Source organism: Gymnogyps californianus, chromosome 2, assembly GCF_018139145.2.
Source record: "Gymnogyps californianus isolate 813 chromosome 2, ASM1813914v2, whole genome shotgun sequence".
NCBI lineage: Eukaryota > Metazoa > Chordata > Aves > Accipitriformes > Cathartidae > Gymnogyps > Gymnogyps californianus.
In genome coordinates, this window is record NC_059472.1 from 54561097 (window position 1) to 54582191 (window position 21095).

The following is a 21095-nucleotide window of genomic DNA, read 5'->3' on the forward strand; positions in this document are numbered from 1 at the left end:
CCCCCACAAAACTCAAGTGCACAAACTAGCAGTTGGCCCCGACGCCTCAAAGCCACCAGCTGTTAAATAATGTGCTGGATGCAAACCAAGACCTACAGATGGTGTGGGAGCAGGGACTTCTAGGAACGAATCAGTCAGAGTGGAAGCGCACGGACAACAAGAGTATTTACAGCGGATCCAGGCATCTGCAGAGTAGAGCAATCTCACTTAAAATCACCGAGTAAGCAGGATTCTCTCCCAGCTTCAGTTACGCTTTGGTTACGTGTTTTAGGACCATTTCAGTTATGTGTTTTCAAAGCACGGGAAGCTCGTGCACATGTTGTCCCAATGCATACTAGTTAAGTCCTGAGGGTCCTTTGCATGATGAGCTCTACAAGGAATTAAGAGCAAGCCTTCTGTATCTTCATGTAACATCCCAATAAAGCCAAAACCTTTCACCATCTGTGCAGCTACACTAAACTATGAGGATCTGAAGACCAGCATCCAATACAGCCTGACAAAGAAAACAGCTATCTTTAAAGAGGGTCTAACCCTTTTTACCTATTAAATCCTGAAATGCTATACATACAGCTATATAGTAATTACATTATATACTCTTGACCCAGTATTATACTGGATTATGCTGTCTCTGAAGATGGATGTCACCGGATCTGGCAACTCCTCCTTGATATGTATGACTATCTTGGACTTAAGACACAAAGAAGTGACAGCAGCTCAGAGAGGACAGAAGGGGTTGAGGCAATGGGGCCAGCCAGGTGGCTTGAAGCGTCCCTGCAAGACAGTGGTCAGAAAAAAATGGGGGAGGAAGGGAGGAGGGGAAGAATAAGATAGTAGAAAGGGGCAGTGATGCAGCTTAATCACAAAAATGAGAGTAGGAGGGAATGGACAAACTCTTGCAGCAGAAAGTGGAAGAAAAGCTCTTTGCAGCTTTTAAATCACTGGGGATTCAAAAAAGAAAGTAAGTCATGTAAATCATTCTAAGTTACTCAACAGGAATTGAGCATTTAAAAAAAATAAAAATCTATTCTGTATCAAGTTGATAATTTGAAAGCAGAAGTGAAGGTAATTAAGCTAGATGCTGCTATTTCCTAACTCAGGAATGAATGACTTTACAATCTGAATTATGTCCTTCCCCACATACTTTTCCTTATACATAGCTCTGCTAAATGTTTGACAGTGTGTCTTTAAGGCTACAAATCACTAATTTGGTAGCTACTAAATAATCCAAATTATCTACCTTAATTTAAGGGAGAATCCTACCATTCAGAAATAAAGTGAAAGACTTCGAAACCAGACCCTGTTCGGTGTGCTGACTTTCAAACTTGTCTCGTGTGCTAACCAGGAAAGTGCCCAAATCAGTGAAACAGGTCCATAAATGGTGGCTTTTTCCATCCTTCCTCCTGATGTTGTGCAGGACCCAATGCAAGACTCTCTGGGCATGTGACAAAGGACTGCTGTGTGTTGTATCTACTGATTATTTTATGCCAATCCATTTCTTTCAGTACCCTTCAGATCACAGTGTGTAAAATTCAGCTTACTTATATTCTACATTACATGGTAGCGTAGGGAAAAAAAAAGGTAACTGTCTCGCTCCTTACCGGAAAGATTTGCCCAAGAAGGCATTTATAATTTCGAAGTTTAATTTATCAAACAATTTTGATATCTTAGTGCACAATAGAACCTTTTCAGGAGCTAATAAACATGCAGAAAATACAGAGAATTACTCCGTACTTCATCATAAATTGTGGTTCAGCAACCAAAAATTTCTTCTAGTAGCTATGGCTGATGCTAGATAAACAACAGAGTTGCATTTTACCTCTCCTTCCCCTCTTCTGTTCACTCTGCAGTCTGTTTTCTGTGGGGACAGAAATCTCCATGCCAATATTCACATGGCCATTACATCTGAACTAAAGAATGAATGAAGTAATCCACCCCCTCCCTGGATGTCATGAATGCCCTGGGGAAGCGGTACCCTGCAGCTGGGGTCCAACCCACTCTGCTCTCCGTCACCTTCGCTATATGCATGTGTTTCACCACAGCTGGGGCCACAGAAACCTTACCCTTATGAAATCATTTTTTTAAAGGTTTGCAAAGAAGCAAGAAACCAACTAATCCTCCCCCCAGCTCCAGAACAGCATTAATTATCCCTACAGCAGCAGCCACCGAACTTTTTTGGAGACATACAGACATGCAAGTATGCCAAAAGCACCACCAACAAAACAAGCACATCAGACACGTGCTGGATCTTAATTAGGGGGGCTCATCGTTTCAAAATGTCTTGCATACTGACATCAGTGCTTCATGGTCCCCTTCCCAGCCTCCCTTGTCTAAACTCTACCTGGTATATATTTATGTCACCTGTTACTAAAATCCCACAATGCTGAAGTTTCCATGTTCCCCACAGACCATTTATTCCATTGATTCCCTAGCCTTACTGTTGAGGAAAATTTTCCCAAATGTCTGACCTAATTCTTCCTACTTGAAATGTAGGCACACTCCTCCTCACCCTGATGACAGTGGATGCATAACATGGCTCTGCAGCTTGCAGACGGCTGCCATTCGCCCCTCAGACCACTCTCTCCTCTGCCTCTTCTGGCAAGTCCTATTTTTAGTCCTCTCTCAGGCTCTTTTCTCTCTTCTCTGTTCTCTTTCCCGAGCAATAGCATCTAAACCCTACTTTCAGCTGAAGATCAACTGTGCTTACTGGTGCTGAACAGATTGCAAGGATGGCTTTATGTCTGAAAACAATACTCCTCTTTATACCTCCTGGTAGCAGAGTTCAATATTTTCACCATATTATGACACTTAACAACTTAGTTTTAACCTTCGATCCATTCATAATCCCACAGTTTTCTCCAAACTCCTGCCTAAACATCTCCCAAGTGGAAGAAAACTATCTTAACTACATTATATTCAACAAAAAGTAAGGAAAAAAAAATCTACTAGGTAGATATTATTTTATTTTCTTCATTTTATATTTAAAAAGTTCCTTCTCTTGTGCTGAGTATCATTCAAACAAGTGAAGCATTTATTAATGTATGAGATCTAGTTTCAGTGACAGAGTGCATATGATTTATATTACAACAACTGTGGCTCCCTGAATCCGAAGTATATTCAAGCCAGATACTCTCTTATTTATTGAAATATTAGGGAGTACCAACTGGAAACATTTCCAATTTCACTTATAGCTTCCATCCACTGCTGAAATACTCCAGAAACAGTCACCTCAGTCCCTGGTCGGTGTTAGGGGCATTAGCAATTTGGCTGGGCCGACCCCTCAGCACGTTTTCTGTAGTGGTTTCACGGGAGCTGAGAACATCTTCCAAAAAACGCAGGAACTCGACGTTCTCATCTGCTTTCAAGAGCCTCAGGGCCATTAAGGTGACCTGAGTGGCAGTGCTGGCAGTGTTGTAACTTATTAATAAATTGGGAGCAAGCTCACATCTGCTAGGAAAGGAAAGTCTAGTCTACCCCATTTTATGGTCTCTAGCCGAGTCAAACACATTAAAATATGTATTACTTCTGTCTACCTGTCACTTCTTGTAATATGCTTAGGTGAACGCATGGCTGCAAGCCAGAACCCAAACTGTTTCAACACAAGCAGTGCTTCTGGGGAAAAGTTATTTGCAACAGAAGTGTCAGGTCCCTTTCGGTATGCTGGCAAATGTTTGCCTCAACCCTTTCTGAACCAAAAGTTAAATGGTGAGAAAAGACTGCAATTTCAGGTTAATCTGGGCATCTTAATATACTCATGAAATGAACTACATGCTACGCCTCGCCAATGAAAAATGGAAAATCAAAAGACTGACTGAGGCTGACTCCTTTAACCTGTATTTTAAGAACAGTTTTGATATTGGTTTCTTAAGAGGGAACAAAACCCCAACCTACCTTACACCACTAAGGAGAACAACTACTCTTCCTGTCCCTGGTACTGACAGTAAATGTGCCATCAGGACACGATGCCAAGGAATGGGCTGACAGGCCAACATAGGATACCATTTCATTCAAACCAGTTGCTAGACAATGGCTGGCATTCAGACGACTGAAAACTTGCAGAGAAGCTAGTTCAAGCTGGCTTAAGTAGATGCAAGTGTGGACTTGGATATTTAGGAGTTCTTAAGAAGAAAAGCAGCTTGCAATATTTCAGGGTGGGGTTCTGAGACTTTTTTTTTTGTCTAATCCATTAGTACTAAATAAGACCAGAAACATGGCAGGGTCCTTTGTACCCAGAACTGCATCTAAGCCTCAGAATTACAGCTGTAATTAATGGGTTTTCCAAGCTGAGGGGAAAAAGAATCAACTGGGGAAAAAAACTAAACCAAAACAACCCAAAAAACCCCAGCAGCCTGCAGACTGAGCAAGTTAAGGATTTCTTCTCTTGTTCACACATACACACTCACACGCAAGCATACAATAAAGGGCACAACTCCCAAAACACATGTACTCGAGGCTCTTCCCTATTTCACCTCATTTGTAATCTTTTACGGTCTCATAAAAGCATGCTGCCTTCAGGAAGATGAGGGTTCTTTTTATTTCTTATTATTTCATCTGCAGTTCAGCGCGTTGCTTGACCTACGCTGACATAACCTTAAGTAAAACAGGTTCAAGTATGCAGTTTCACCATCCCTAAAGTGAGCCGTATTTTATTAGGGTTTTTTCTTTTTTCTCTCCCTCCGCTCGCACTTCAGAGGAGAGGAAATGCTTGCTGTGAATTCTTGTCCAGCATTTTAAATACCACATCAAGCGCCTTCCTTCCATTGCCAGAGAGCTTCCCAAGGACCGTAAGGTCTCCAAGAAAGAGGTGTAAATACCTTTGTCCTTCCCTGGCGAGTGGGAAGCAGTTTGGCGAGAGAGGGAGCCAGCAGCCCCTGTGTGCCACGGCACCCACCCAGCGCTGGGTGCTGCCCGAGCCCCCTCCGCCCACGCTCACTCGAGCGAGGACAGAAAATACCATCGGCGGGATAACCAGCCACTTCACTCCACCGCCAACCCGCTCCAGTTGTAACCGAAATCGGCAAGTACCCAAAAGCTACCGATTTTTGGTATGAAGATCGCACAGTTATTTTTCAAGCAGCCGGCTGTACTACCCTATATACTGCAGCCATACATTCATTATGGCCGGTCATACTGAATTATGTGTGGAAAGGCTGAATTATTACCTTTTCGCAACAACCTCAGTGTTGTAACACCCAGAAGTCTCATATGGGACAGTTCTGTAGCTTATTAAACTAGACACATTTTTGTGCTCTACGAGCTTTTAATTGTCAAGGAAGATCATGTATAACCATAAATCTATGAAATGTATTATAAATAATGCCACATGTTCAAATTAGTTTGATTTTATGGGGAAGACTATTCCCTTAGTTTATTCCTTTAATGCTCTGGCCACAGCAGCCTGTAGGGTACAGCAGATCTATTACTGCAGCTGAATAAAAGGCAATCTTAAAACTCACATCCAACAGGGATAAATCCAAACTTCTCCATATATGCTACTACCCTTCAACATAAGACTAGAAACTCCACCAAGTCACTATTGCATGTCTGTTTTAAACACTCTTCAAAACAAAAAGGCTGGATTTTTGGTTTGGTTTTTGCGTTGGTTTTTGGGGGGTGGTTTTTGGTTGCTTTTGGGAGTTTGGGGTTTTTTGGTTTGTTTGGGTTTTTTTCCCCAAAAGATAGCTCATGTTATCATTCTTTGTCCTCTCAGCCAATGACCTCTGGTTACCGTAGTGTGTTAGAAAGCAGATTCGTTAAGTCATGTATGCACCTAGCAAGCTTAAGTCCGGCACACATCCCTTCCAACTCCTCCTCATTCAAACAAAATCTATATAGTGAAAAACCTGTGCCACAGAAGAAAAAAAAAAAAAACCAAACTATTTTCAGATCAGACAGAATGTACTTGAATGAAAAGACCTAAACTCAGACCTGAGAAAAATGACAGAAAGGGAAGACTGATTCAGCCTTAACAATGTATTGGCTATAACTGTCCTAGCAATTTACACCGTTACTAATCTCAGCAGCAGTGCCTGATCTGTACAACAGGATTTATAGTTACCCTAAGCAGATGCTGAACTATTTCTCAACCTATACACTTTTAAAGGCAAAAGGATCTGGAATTTTCCCTCAAACTACTGGTGCGAGTTTGCAACACGAGCTACAATGTGCTTACAAACCCCACGCTCGGTGGCATGGGTTTTCTAACTCGTTTTAATTTCCAGGTCTTGGCAGGCACAGGCAGTGTGCTGTTTGGGACCAGAGTAAAGCCAGTGCAAAGCACGTGGATGTCAGGTCCTCAGCCCTGAACGTTTCATTGTACGGACCTCCTTCTCTCAGGCCAATGCCCCTTGCCTAATGCAGGCGCAGGCTTCTCTTGGGGTTTATATTTATCCCTGGCCCAGGTGCTGTTTTCCAACAGTGAACACACGCTTGTTCTAGGGGGACACGAAGGCAGGAATTTTTCCCCCCCTCTACATACACCTCTCCATGTGTGCAAACCGTTAAAATGATTTCGTACAAACCAGGTTCACGTCTCAAGAACAAGTGACCTGGAGTTTTTGAATGTTCAAAGCCAGCATATGTTTGGCCCTACACTTTATTTATGTTCTATACGTACTTTGCCTCCCTGAAGCCTACAGCAAACAGCTGTCATTAACATTCACCCCTTCTGCTAACACTTTCCTTAATCCCTAACTGACTTTCCAGCCTATAATTAAACTTTCCAGCTGCTGCACTCGGAGATGGCACCAATATCCATCATTTGTTTCTAAGTAGTCCCTAAAAAGCTCTTTTTCCAATTTCCAAGACCATAGGCTAGGACCAAAGCCTCTTACACTCACAGGTTTTAGGCTAAAAACCTTCCATTCACTTACAAATTGTCCCATCTTTTACTAGGGAAATTAAATGGCCGAGTAGTATTATCTTAATAATTAAACTAATGCATTTTTATGGTGCCAATAGGTGGAGTGCAAAGAGCTTGAAAACTGATGGGTAGATGCTGCAAGTGCTTCCACATTTTGCATGGAAAATACACTGGAAAGAGCTGTATAATCACCATCACTTACAAAGCTGTTCAATCCAAGCCCAAAGTTTAAACAGCAGCTCTGAGATGAAAGAATTAAGATTTGGAAAGACCTTCTGAATAAACGTAATGAAAGACCAAACATCTTACTTTAGATTGCAACAGTAAATTGGGGTTAGCACTTCAATCTCAAAAATCTGTTTTTCACATTCATGTAAATGATTACTTGAACAGTAGAGATGGTTGGCAACATTTTTGTCTGATGCTATTGTTACAGTGTTCAAGAGGACTTGGTATTTTATGAGAAAATTACTGGCTTCACAATTGAAAAAGGAAGGGAGAAGATGCCTGAAGCAAACACTGTATTTTTTGGTAACGTGACATAACATGGCCCTGGGGCAGCTGAACAGAGCAGGTCAGCGTAACACCCAGTGCGCACACACCGCGGGCTTCAGGAGAACGATGATCCACAAGCCCTTCAGATCCAGGACAAGAAAACCCCACCAGACAGTGGGGTAACTCGTGTTACTTTTGTGAGCCCCAAATGTCTGGGACATCTGCGGAGCCTCGGAGTCCACAAAGCTCCCCCACCCCAAACCTGAAGGCTGGATAACCACGCACGGCATCCTCAATCCCAGAGCTCTGCAACTCCGTGCACCGCAAACCAGGAGCCAACGTCTCCCAATATTATCTGTTATAGAGCAGGGCAACATTTGCTCGACTGCCGAAGAGCTATCATTACAAACAGCGAGTGGGCTCCATTCATAACATGACTGGCAAGCGTCCACCGGCAATCCTGACAGCCCACCAGCCCGCAGCAATCGCGTCGCCTGCTGATGAAGACGCGGGGATGTTCAGGGTCAGCCACCCCCGTGACTCCTCTTAACGTGTTTAGGAGTCGCAGCGTGCTTTGGCTTTGCCTTTTGCCTGACGTGGCAGAGATAAATTGAGTGCTTAGATCCAGCCTTCACGTTTCTGAAACCGCAGGCTGGTTTCATAGGGGATGAAGGCTGCAGCCTTGCTGAAAGTTATCTGCTATTTAAACAAAGTGGGGGCACCTTCAGGAAAGGAATGCATTTGTTTTCAATTTTATCCCGCTGGTTGAGGTTAACAGTTTAACATTAAGGTTGTAATGTTGCAAAATATTTGAATAACTGCGCAGGATTTATCAGCTACCATAAGGCTCTTTTGGTAGGCTACCAGATTAATCATTTGGGTTTTGTCAAGTCTAAAAGCATCGCTGCTTAGTGAAGAGATCATACCAGACAGGTGCAAAAATTCAAAGCCTGGACAGCTATGGCTTGTTCCTAGCAGCAAGGCAAGAAAGGTCAACATTTTAAGTGGAAATTAATATGCTTTCAGTTCTATCTAAACTATAGGTGAAACTTTCCTCCCTCCTTACATTAAACGTATCATTTTAAAGGAGAATTTTGAAGAGTGCACGTAACACGCTTAAGCTTCAAATACGTATGCTTTGAGAGGTTAGAAGAACGTGAAAACAGTGTTTCATTGAAAACTGTTTGTCATTTTTAATCACAGGATAACTCTACAAGAGGTGTGACTGGTACAATTTAAATTTTCACCTGACAAACTGAATTATTAATCTTTGCGGCGCCTACAACAAAGGATCAAGCGGCGCAGTCAGTCAGTTACCAGCCCGAGGAGCTACTACAGAACATCCTTGAGATGGGGAAGCAGCGTCTTGCAGCACCCCGGAGCAAAGCACTTCTTGCAGGCGCTGCAGCCAGGAGGGCCCGGGACCTCCGTCCTTGCTCCCACTGCTACCTCCTAGCTTCAGTTTTCTGAAGCAGGGGAGGACCTTGGGCAGCCCCACTGATAAGAAATGCCGTGGTTTGCAATGAAGGCGACAGAGAAACAAAGTTGAGGGCTTTATCTGCACCTGGAAAGAGCAGTTCGTTCTGTACTGGCAGCTCTGGCAGGGAAGACCAAGGAGTTTGAGGAGCTTCACTCATGCCTGAATGAAAACCTTACCTATTGCCAGTCACTACTTCATTTCCCTACAGAAGGCAATAAATACTCCAAGCTCCCACTAAGTTTTCAAGGAGTTGCCTTTTTCTAATAGAGTACACTTGTCATGATGCCTTGCCACCCCAGTTCTGGAAGATACCATGCATTTTGCAGAGCTGTCATCTTAAGAGATGTTAAATATTACTCTTAGGTACTAACTTTGTATCTCTCTAATATTACTGATCAATAATTTCCTTATTATGTGTCTAACCAGAGTTCAGAAAGAAATAAAGTTCTAAAAATTTCCACAGAGTAACTTAAAATGGGGTTTCCATACACCACAATTTCAGAATACTAGGTTAAAGTAGAATAGGTTATACACGGTCTTAAAACGAAGGCCAAATGCCACCAGGAAGCAGGATTCCTTGCTTGAGAATTTCAAGATGTTGGGCTTAAACGTGCCACTAGTCAAAGAGTGACTTCTGCTCAGCTCAATTCTCAAACTAGTATGTTTTTAAGTAGGAAATAATCCTGTTCATCATGTAAATACTTATTCAGACTCTTGTTAATGTTTGTGCTATCTCTTCTGAATTTCTGGACATTTTCTTTCAGGCTTAGCAGCCAACATTTAATTAAGAAATAATTAACCAGTAGTATTTTTTAAACAACGGCATGTAAGTAGAAATAATTGCTTATCATATCTACTTTACAAAATCAAAATACAGCCAGTGGAAACCAGATACAAAACACTCGCCTTCAGCTGAACTAGTTTTGTTTAGAAAATGAACAGACAACGCATTTCCTTGGCCGAGACCTTGATTTGTTTGCCAAGACCCATCCTGCAGTGATTTTTCTTCTTACAACAACATCCCAGGCGCAGAGGACACTACCAAGGAAGCAGAACCCACAGTTCTGCGGGTTAGGAACAACGATAGCCGTGGCGTGCCTTAAAAGAAGGTAGCGAAGTGTTCTCAGTAAACTATGTAATGTAGTATGTATTAAATACATCTATTTTATCCCTTTATAACTGCTTGCAAGCTAGAGAATGACAGACACCTTCTTATGGCAATTTGTGTCTTTATAATATGATGGCTTGTTGCTGCATCATCTATTGCACACCAGCATTTTTTTTACTAAAAAAAAAAAAAAAGGCACAGCAAGATTTCTCACTAATCTATGGAGATATTAAACACTTGTACTGATTTCCACAAACTGCTTAGAAGAAGAAAGCATAACTACACTGATTGCATTCTTCAAAGCAACATCACAGGATCAGAAGGTCATGGGGGGCATCTTCTTTCATACCAGCTACCTTGCTTTTAGATAGAAGAAACACTGGCAAGAGATAGAAAGCAGTGCTTCAGATGATGGAAAATGCAGGACACAGGCAAATAGCAAAATAAAGTGCAATAACCAAACTGCTACGGGGGTGAAGTGCAGTGATTCAGAACAACAAGGGAAAACACAATGATCATGTCTGCATGGCAGATAGGTAAAAACAAAATTGGAGCTGAAGAGGGAGGGAGTCCAAAACCAGGTAGAGAGTTTACTTTAATAAATACAGACACTCCTGTTACAGAAGCTGCTGGTACCCTTCTGGCCAGTGTAACACAGAAACCACAACCGCCTCGACTCTGTGGGTAACCCCAAAATCACGCCATTTGCCCGGTACTTGCAAGAGACATTTTATGTCTGTTCCTATAGCACAGCAGTGGGAAGTTGGTAAAATTTTAAAAAGAAGGAACTTCTTTTTATTCTTCAGCTCTGCATCCTTAATTCAATCACTGTCCCCTCGGGCTGAGAAAAGGACTGGCTTTACTGCTCTGCATTACCATGTTAGTAGAAAAGCTGCAAAGTACAATAGTCATGGTTTATGTATGATGTGAGTGTAAGAAAAATAGTTTTGGGTTCGCACAATGAAGAACAAGTCGAGAAATCTGTGTCACGCCACTAGCAAATGAGGATAAAACACTTTCAAACTTTAAACATGAAATTCTGGATGGTTTGGTTTGGGTTTGCAAGAACTGTGGTCAATAGGTACAAATCAGAAATAATAACCTCAACGCCAACACTTTGAAGAGAAAGGCAGGCTTTTCAAGTAACTTTAGTTATATCAGCATTTCACTATCACAATTGTGTGGCATATTTAGTTATGTGCAAAAGCAAGTAGGTACATGGTTTATGCAGACAGAAAGCCTAGCTGAATATATTTAAATATATTGATGAAGGCAGTGGGTGCTGTCTTTTCTCCCTGCCTTGGACAACCGGTGGGGGCGGAAGTATTGTCTGCTGGCTCTTCTTCTCCAATCCATTACAGGCGCAAAGGGATTCCCAAGATTGGAATAAACTAAGACAAATCAACTATTCTCTAGTTCTTGAGGGTGTCATTACATAGGGTGGCATGAGAACTGGTTCTGGGTGGTGGTTATCTTTTTTACTTTTACTTTTTCCAAGATATCTACTATAGCCCATTAATATATTATTATAATCTACATATAGGACTAGTAGCATTGAGGGCAGGACTGAACACAGAATGCAAACCATTGTCAATACCAGATCTAAAGTGGCGTAGAGCCTGTCCACAACCTCCGTTTGCTGCACTTAGCACGCTACCCCTGCAAGTAAGCGATCAAACCCCGACAGTCTGCTGGCACGGTATTAAAGGACCCTCCTAATTGCCATGCCTCAAATTCCAGCTCTAAGCCTGCTAAGAGAAAGCCTGCAAAACTCTTTAATAAATCATAGAAATCAGAGATGGAAATTAGGTCATCTTGCCCACGCCTCCTATCCGCACCATGAGTCTGCTACCCATACGGTGCTGCTGAGTGCTCTGTCTCGGCAACTCCTAAATGATTCAAGCGCTGAGGTTTCTCCCCATTCCCCGGGCAGGCTGTTACACAGCCCAGTGAACCTTGCCATCCATCCCAACTACCAGCCTTGTGCTCTCCACCCCAGTTTTGCCTCTGTCCCGTTTTGTTCTGTTCCTATTTTTATCTCCCTCCAACTGCCCCAAAATCTGCTCTTGATGCCACCTCAACCACCATCCGGCAAAAATTGTTGCTCAGAAAACGTTCTTCTGCCTCTCCTGTAATCCCACTGTAGTGTGCTGCTATTTTTAGGAGAAAAAGGAGGTGGTAAGGGAATGAAAGGCTGCCAGCTCCAGCTGTACAAGAATAATGCTCCAGTATGTGGAAACTACATTACAGTGTTTCCCTTTAAGCACGTATAATTAACCAAAACTTTCTGTCTTCTGGAATGATCCAAAGGAGAGAGACAAGAAATGGAAAAGACAAATTCCAAGGTGAAAACCCACCATTTCACTTCACCTTTCAACCCCGCAGCTGGGCCTCTCCTTCCAGAGTTGTTCTCAAGATTTTACATTGGCGTTTGCCTAGTGAGACACAGTTAAACCAGCCACGTGCTGCCATTTATAAAATGATCAATTAAGAAAACTGCTTACAACAAGAGGCAACTGTGCCTTGCGCCAGCCCCTCAAGTGGGAGTGAGACCTGTGTTTTACTCCTGCTTCGAGACAAGACGACGTGCTGACCTCCAAAAAGGCAGCTGCCCATCACCCTCCCCAAACCTCCCCAACCAACACCGGTGCCAGATGCCCCAGGCAAAGGGCTCTGTGCAACCAGTGCCTGGACTACCAAGGCCATCTGGATAAACCAAAACGACCCCGCTTTCCTGAGAGCACACTTTTATAGCTCACCCACCATCTTTACCTTTACCAAACCTCGTATTTACTGATATGCAAGGTTAAGAACCACTACTAGGAACAAACCAGAGGTACTAGGTTTTTTGCTGCAAACTCCCATAGGCAAGCGGCAATGTTTCTCTCTGTATAGATGCATATGTCCATATACTGACTCCAGTGCAACTGTGGGGCACCCACAGCAATCACATTGTGCTGGGGAGCAGAGGGGCTGAGCGCTGCCTGCCCCAAACCTTGCTCTGCAACAGCAGTAATTTAATTGAAAGAAAACAGCGATGAATTCAGTGGACCTGGTGAAGTAATCATCTCCAGGGTCCTTAGAGAGATTACAGCTTCCTGACCTAAACTATGATTTGGTAGCATCAGATTTTGATACCTGTATCTAAACCAAATCAAGCCTTGCTTCACAGACAGGCTTACCGATTTCCGTGGGAAGACTGGCAGATAAAGATACTCCCTGACGCGAGTCAGGACGCAAGAACAGGTCTCTCAGTTACCATAAACATATGTTTCCCAGGTCTGGAAGAGCTTTTTTTTTTTTTTTTCCTCCCCCTTCACAGCCTGTTTGCATTTGCTGCTTTATTAAACAAGATTTTATTTGCAGCCAATATGTCCTAGGAAACCAGGAGGTGTTACACATAATTGCCCTCAGATTCATAAGGAGTAAACAAGGTAACCTCCACCACCAGGGACAACTCCTGCTCCATCGCCACCAGCAATGTCATGCTCCCCAGCTGCCGGGAGCGGTGTCACCTCCTGCCACTGGGGAACGGCTGCTGGTGCACCCCGATGTGTGGCTGCCTCCCAGCCTCCCAAGATTTACTCACCTCCTCCGCTCCTCCGGGGAGGTAGAGAGCGCTGAAGCTGAGCCACTGCAAGGGATGAAGCTCTGAGGATGAGGAACGCAGAGAGGTAATCCCAAATCGGGAGGAAGGGAAGCGGGGCAGGTGCTTGGCCACCTTCCTGGGTGATGGGAAGGACGGATGGTGCCAGAGGCTCCTGCCCCAGCAGGGACCCTGCCAAGGAGCCCAAAGGAAGGGGTACCCAGCCAGTGACTGCAGCCAGGGGAAGGGGACGTGTGGTGGGAGCAACAGGCAGGAGCCTGGCTGGGGGAGCAGGACACAACTAAAGAGAAGAGTAAAACCACAGACATAAGCATGTGGCTTGCTCTGGTCTGACCACCAGCCGGACACGGGTGTTTTCCCTTCCTCTCCCCCATGAACATCCCATCATCCACCAACAGGGCTCCAACCAAGAGCCCGCCCAGGTCAGCTGTTCCCACCTCAAATATATTCCCCCGCTTGCTACCTGCAGCCCATCTGGGATCAAAACCCAGCCTCTGTTTTAGGAAAAAGGCTGCAACAGAAGCCACGTGAGAGATGCATGCTATACCTTGGTAGTTCAGATTTTAACATAGCCTGAAAACAGAAACATCAACCATTCTCCATTCCACGCAGGAGCTTTCTTCTCCCACCTCTAACTCACTAGAGCAGTGCTATGACTTTACCCTTCTGTCACATTTGTCAGTAAACATACATTTCATACAAATACACGCACGTGAGCATTTATCCAAAATTGTATGCTGCTTTTTTCTCTTTACACTCCCCGCCCCCTTCCCGAAATACTTCTTTATATGCACATATGCTTTCCATTTATTCTAGCCCTTTACCCCCCACACACGCTCTGAGTCCCCGGTTTCCACATTCTTCTTTAACCCTCTATACTATAAAGACTTTTCTCAGTGGGATCAAACATCTGGTGGGTGATCCTCATACAGACTTCAGTACTTCTTTTGTTTCTCAGCTTGCCAACAGATCAGTTTTGATAAGTAATGAAGCCACTGAAAGGGATTCTCTGTCTGTGGCACGCAAAGTATTTCCAAGATCTATACAGGAAAGGGTAAAAATTGAAGGGGTGTATGTAAAAAGGGGTTTTTCCCCCCCTTTTTTTACTTCTATGTACTTTTTAAACTTTTGTTTATGTATTACCCTTTCATATACTATGTCCCATAGGATGCAAATAGATTCATAAGGGATTTAGAAGATTATTATAATTTCCTTTTTGCTTTTATCCGCTTTATTCAATAACAACCAGCCCTGCTGATACAGTCAATGACCAAGTAAAAAGTAAAGATTTCATTTTCCTCCAGAGACAAAAAGCTGACAATTACTCAAATTGCATTATATCAATTACTCAGGAAGGGTGCAGGAGATGTCTATACAGCACATTGTCTCAGATTAACTCAGTTGTCCCAAATACTGACCCATTTCTGCTTTTCCACAGATATTTAGTCCTCGGCAATCCTCCCGAGTTTCCTCTGCACTGATGCTTACGGTGACAACGACTGAGAATGGCAGGGGCAGGAGCAAAGGGCCCGTAGGATTTCTCTTACCAAAGCTAAGGCAAGTGCTTACGCTCCTCTTCTCCACTACCTGTGCTGTTCATTTTAACAAATGGAGATCTTTCCAAAGAAAATAAGCATTTCTCTTTGGGTGCTTCTAGCCAGCTAATGCGAGAGGAAGTGCTATGTGTCCATATACACATTTAGACTTGGACCGTTCCCCAACCATTAGAAATGGCTAATACGTGAGATTAAAAATTAAGAGAAACATGTGATAAAACCTAGCTAATCCACCATCTTTTCAGTAGTTCATCTCTTTTAAAGGCCTCCTTTATGGTACTGATTCAAACTGCTTAGCGATGCCTATTTAAGTCTGGTTCTGGGTAACACTCTTTTACATACTCTGTAACTTCTGTACCAAATAAAAACAATCCATCATGATCCTTCAGAATAAACACGTTTTCAGCTTAATTTTCAGCTTAGTTGACAGCAATCATATTTTTCAGTTATACGCACGCATTTATTTTCACTTGATTAGAGAGAAATTATGTCTGAACAAAACACTTTGAAAATTCAAACTCTGCAGTCATAACATACTTCCAGTTAAAAATGTGATGAATAAGATTCTAAAACACAATATCCCAGGGCCATGCTATACACACTGAAAAAGCACAATCCTGCAGACTCACGATACAGCCCTCCCTGCACAGATCAACCCTTTGTTTTCAAAGCCCAACGTACATTGAATGTGCACTGAATGTACACAGATTCTCACCCCAGGATATATTTCGATGTGATAAAGTCACACAGTTATTAATACTTTCATGTTGAAAATGCTGTAGCTTGAGAGATAAAGCTGATGCTTCATCTCATGAGAAACAAGTATTCTTTTATAACCACTTATAAATGGTTTGATGTTTTCTCTGAGACAACAAGCAGTCATTTACTGGTACATGAGATTTCCATGAAACAAGTCTGAATGTCACCCGCCATGAATAACACATTTAACACATTTCAAGAACTTTCTGTTAGCTCAAGATCATGCCTGAAACACAAAGAAGTGACATTTTACGTATTTTAAAAAATAACCACGCATAGCCCCCAAGGAATTCACAACCATTGCACCAAACAACAAATCTAACAAAAATATAGGTGTGAGCACGCTACTGTGGGTCAAACCTACCACCAGTGCCCATATTATCTATAAAAACCCCCCAGCCTTCAAAGAAAAACCTGTGAACAGTAATTCTTTTTCAAAGAGTACATATTCAGCAGGTTTCCACTACAAAAAAAAAAAAAAATCTCACCTTGTTTAATTAAAAAATTACGTAAGTTGTAGCTTCACCTTCACTTGCTCCTTCTCTGAAGAGAATAAAACCTCAACTAAAATTAGACCTCTCCAGTTTTGCTGCAGTTCCCCAGCAGACAGACACAGCCCTACCCTGCGAGGAGCCACCACGGCGGAGGCGTGGGTGGGTGGCTGGCGATGGTGCCACACCCTGCTGCCCCCCCCACTCCTCCTCCTCCTCCTCCTCCTCCTTCTTTCCCCCCCCAAAGCCAAAACCTGCCCACCGCAGAAGCAGGCTCCCATCGGATGAGCTCCTGACATGCATCTGACTAGCTCCTCGGTCATACGGGGCAGCCTTTGGGGAGAAAAGGCCATCAGCTGCATCATTAACAGAGGGATGCGACTGCGTGCAATTAGTTCGGGGGGAGGCCCGGTCTGTACCAGTCTGATTACACAAAACCAATGTATTTTTAATGCTTCCCGATGCGTTTCATGTTCTCTGCTGCAGTGAGCAGGTCTGCAGCACACCGACGGCTCAAGGAGCCTTCCTGCTCAAGCAGTACCGTAAGGAATAAACTTCCAGCGGCTCTTACTCTAATGCGGTGCTCTTGGGCTCTCTTCTCCCCTTATTGCCATGCAGATCCCATCCTCACGTTAGAGCTGAAACTTTCCAGCCCAAGGAGACCAGCATAGCAGTATTCGCCTATACTATATTATGCATGTACACACACAGGTGCAGCAAGACCCACGAATTTAACCACATCAGCGATGCAGCACGATGATCTTGACCTTTGAATACTCTATGAAAGGACTGTTCTCCATAGATTTAGAGGAAAAGCATACACTCGATCGCATCTGACTAAGATTTACTGGTCAAAAACTTACATATTTTGCTCATATTCTCATATTCTATGAGATTTAGTTATACTTGTTTTCTTTATAGAAATCTTTCAGCTTTCTATGGACACAGACAAATGCTGACAATATTAAAAGTAAAATGAAAAAGATATCATTCAGCTTGCCACACTGTAAAAAAACAGATGCACGTGGGACACACCTAACCCAGAGATTTTTTTTTTTGGCAAGCAGGCCTCTGACTTGCAATCATTTTGACAGAAGAGACTTCAAACATCGTAGGTACTTTCCCTTTGACTTACAAGCGACATGCATGTTGAGTTGAGGAAATACTTTCCATCTCTGCCTCAAGCACAAGCACACACTGGAGAACAGCGTTCAGAGCGATAACCACCTTTCCCAAATGCCCTCCTCCTCAAGCACAGCCCCAAGAGAAATAAATAATTTAAAAAAAAAAAAAATCAAGAAACCGCAAGGCCAGATTGGCTATACTTTGCTACTTGCGATGACCCCAGGAGTGCGAGTTTTCAAGCTTCTCGGTATATATGACAAAGTTTCAACTCTGAACAAAAAATAAGAAAACCTAAAAAGACAAAATACTATTTCCCCTCGCCCCCCCAGCCCCTCTCTGGTCACCCGAGTGCGAGGGGCCGCAGCCAAGATGCAGGAGGACGGGACCCGCACAGCCTTCCTGCTGGCCACACCCTCGCGTTCTCTATTTCCCTTTCCCCACAGACCTGGCCGAGTACCGCAACTTCCACGCCGCGCTCCGTGGGGACACGCGTGGGGGTGGCGGGGGGGAGAAGGTGGGGGGGGCAGCGCCCTGGCCGCCGCTCCAGCGCACCTGGGAGCCCGCGCCGAAGCAGGCAGGCAGGCAGGCAGGCAGGCAGGCAGGCAGGCAGGCGCGCGCCCCACGCGCGATTCCTCCCCCGGGCGGCCCCGGCAGCGCGGGGCGGAGCAGCCCCGGCCCGGCGGCTCCGACACCCGCGGGCGGCGGGGCCCCTCGCTGCCGGCCGGGGCCGCGGGGCGGGGGCCGGCGCGGCGCTGCCACTGCAGCGGTCCGGGGCTGCGATGTGCTCCGTACATAACCACACCCACCGCATTGCAGAAGCCACGGCCGGGGGGGGACACGGACGACAGCCCCCCCGCCACCGCAAGGCGCGCAACCCCGGCCGGGCGGTGAGGGAGAGGAGGGTGAGGGCCCGGCTCCCCCTGCACCACCCAGGCGCTGTGCCCCCGGGTCAGCGGGGCAGCAGACCCCCGGGGGGGGGGGGGGCGAGGTGCGCCCTACCAAGCCAGACACCCCCCCGCCGTGCCTCTGCCGCCTACAGAAGTTTCCCACAGAAATGCGTATCGCCCTAAAAAAATTAAAATTGCAAACCCCCCCCCCTACATCCCCCTCTGGCACAGCTGCGGCGGGAGCAGCCGCGTCGTCGTGTCCCGTGCCCCCCCCCCCCGCCGGGCCGCAGCGAGCGCCCCCCGCGGAGCCCCCGCCGCCCTCCCCGCTCTGCGGGGGGCACCGCTCGCTGCCTCCCCCGGCGCCCCCCCACCTCGGGCATCTCGGCCTCACGCACACGCCGCCCCCCGGCCCCCTCCGCGGCTGCTAACTTAAAAATGGCTCCTAGGAATGAGGTTTATATATATTCTCATATATATATATATATATATATAAAAATACGTATATTTAAAAAAAAAAAAAAGAGGGAGGGATGCAATCTGCCCGCGCCCCCCCAGGCATATCCTCCGCTTCCCCTTGCGGGGAGGACACTGCACGCACCGGGGGCGGGAGCGGCGGGAAGGTACCTTGGCGGCGGCGGCGGGGAGCAGCGGCGGCGGCGGCAGCGGTACCGGGGCGCGGGGCTGCTCCCGGCGGCGGGCGGCGGCCACGCGTCAGCAGCGGCAGCGCAGCCCGGCTCTGCCCAGAGCGAGCCTCTGCCGCTTCCCAGCAAATCAGGGCTGCGGAGGCTCCTCCGGAGAGAGGGAGGGAAAAAGGAAAGGGAAGGGGAAGGAAAAAAAAAAAAAAAGAGAGAGAGGGGGAAGAAAAGAAGGGGGGGAAGCCACGGAGAACGGCAAAAGCCGGATGCCGGCAGGTTTCTGGAGCCAGTCCCCCCGCCTGCTGCCGCGGAGCGAGCGGGGGGCGCCCAGGGCTGCTCCCCGGGCACACAGCAGGGAGGCCCCCCCCCCCCCCCCCCCCCCCGGCACCGGGATCCCCACCTGCCTCCGGAGGGATCCGGCCGCTTTTTGGCTCAGCTAAATGAATTCTTCTGTTTAGACAGATGAGTTTAGCTGCTGCAGTTGCAACCAAGCCCTAGCGATGGAGAGACTCCCTGTGAACTTAAAAGCAGCAAGCTGGGTGCTGGCAAGGTCTGGCTTTGATTTACACGTGGGGTTTTTGCTTGGGGGGGGGGGGGGGGGGGGGGCGGGGGGGAGGGTGGTACCAGCCTTTTAGATTTTTATTTCCAGTGACAAACCACATGCTCTTAAAATCTGGACCCTATTTCACTCAACAGCATCCCCAAAAGAGGAAAAAATATAGGTCCTGCCATACATCAGCTCCCGATCCAGAAAGGGTAACGTAAAACTGAAAATTACTTTTGAGCTTTCACTACAATACAGACCACAACATGCCACATGTCAGAAAGCATCAAAAATTCCCAGCGCATACAGAAGCCGTTTGGAAGGGGATAATTCTACTTGCACCGTTTCATTTTGGTAAATACGTAGCTCCTCTTAGAGCACATAACTGAGCTCTCCACTAACTACATGCATACGAACGGCTGTCGGATCTGAGACTCTGCCGCACCACGGCACTCAGAGGCACTGCTCCTTCGCTTCTCTGGGGGACCAGAAGCGGCTGAACTTGCTCTTTTCCCGGGGAGGAATTGGCCATGGGAAGGGTAGCTATGGCTGGCTATGAGAGAGCCACAGACCGACACGCTTGCATGCTGCACCTTCAATCCTGGTGCAACAAAGTGGATAAATCAGGCTTATTCTCTCTTTAGATAGTGTATTTTGAGGGCTCCCAAAAATGATAAGATCCAAATTATATTCAGGCCTCTGATATGAATCAGGGGAAAAAAAACCCAAACAAAGATATCCTTTAATTAGCAGCATCTCTGTGGGATTTAAGAAGGGAAAGAGGTTTTGACAGTAGGCAGCGGACGTACCATTTCTCAGATCTGCAAAACTGCGCTGCTCTGTATTTACTGTAGAATCGTAGCAAGACACACACACACATACACACAGCCCCTTCACCTGCTATACAGGAGTGCCATTTAGCAGATCTGGCACATCGCAACATGCATAAGAAGAAGAGAGACTTCAAAAGGAGAATGCATGCCATCAACTAAGAGAGGGCATACCTCTAGTCATGCAGTTGAAATAAAAAGACTTGTATACTCTTCTCCACCAGGAGCTCTGGAAGCCATCATGAATCACAAGGGAATGGACTTGACAGCTAAGACACACATTAGCGTTAACAAGGTTTGATTTGGGGGGAAAAAAAAAGCAAAGTAAGAAAAGGACTGAGTTGGTTTCAATCAGATCGAGTCTCAAAAGCAAGCTAGGAGACTTAAGAAATATTATTTGAAAAACAATGCAAGATTTACCAGCTCAACCTTTTGCAGCTCTTGTACCGCCCATTACAGAGGAAGTGTTGACACTGCTTTTAAGCAGAGATACACTGCTGGAGTATTAGCGCTTCACAGCAACACATGTTGTCCTTGAGCAGTACTGCAGGCAGATTTGCCCCACAGTTACAATATACTCTGTGATCCCTTTTGTGGATATGCCGCATATATAATAGCATCTTTCATCCGAGGATCTAGAAGGCTTTCAGCACACTGATTTAACCTCAAAACATCAAGCGGTATTAACAGGCTGTTCCTACAAGCAGGAAATCTTTGCA

The 21095-nt window shown here is 45.4% G+C and overlaps 1 protein-coding gene across 3 annotated transcripts in view; it reads right to left on the bottom strand.

Moving 5' to 3' along the window:
* Nucleotides 1–19039, bottom strand: part of EPB41L3 (erythrocyte membrane protein band 4.1 like 3) — a 100059-nt gene extending 81020 nt beyond the window's left edge. For all 3 annotated transcript variants that reach the window (XM_050915679.1, XM_050915678.1, XM_050915677.1), the window contains exon 1: nucleotides 18992–19039. The gene's annotated coding sequence lies outside the window, so the exon portion shown is untranslated. The remainder of the gene's footprint in view (nucleotides 1–18991) is intronic.
* Between the last annotated feature and the right edge of the window lie 2056 nt (nucleotides 19040–21095).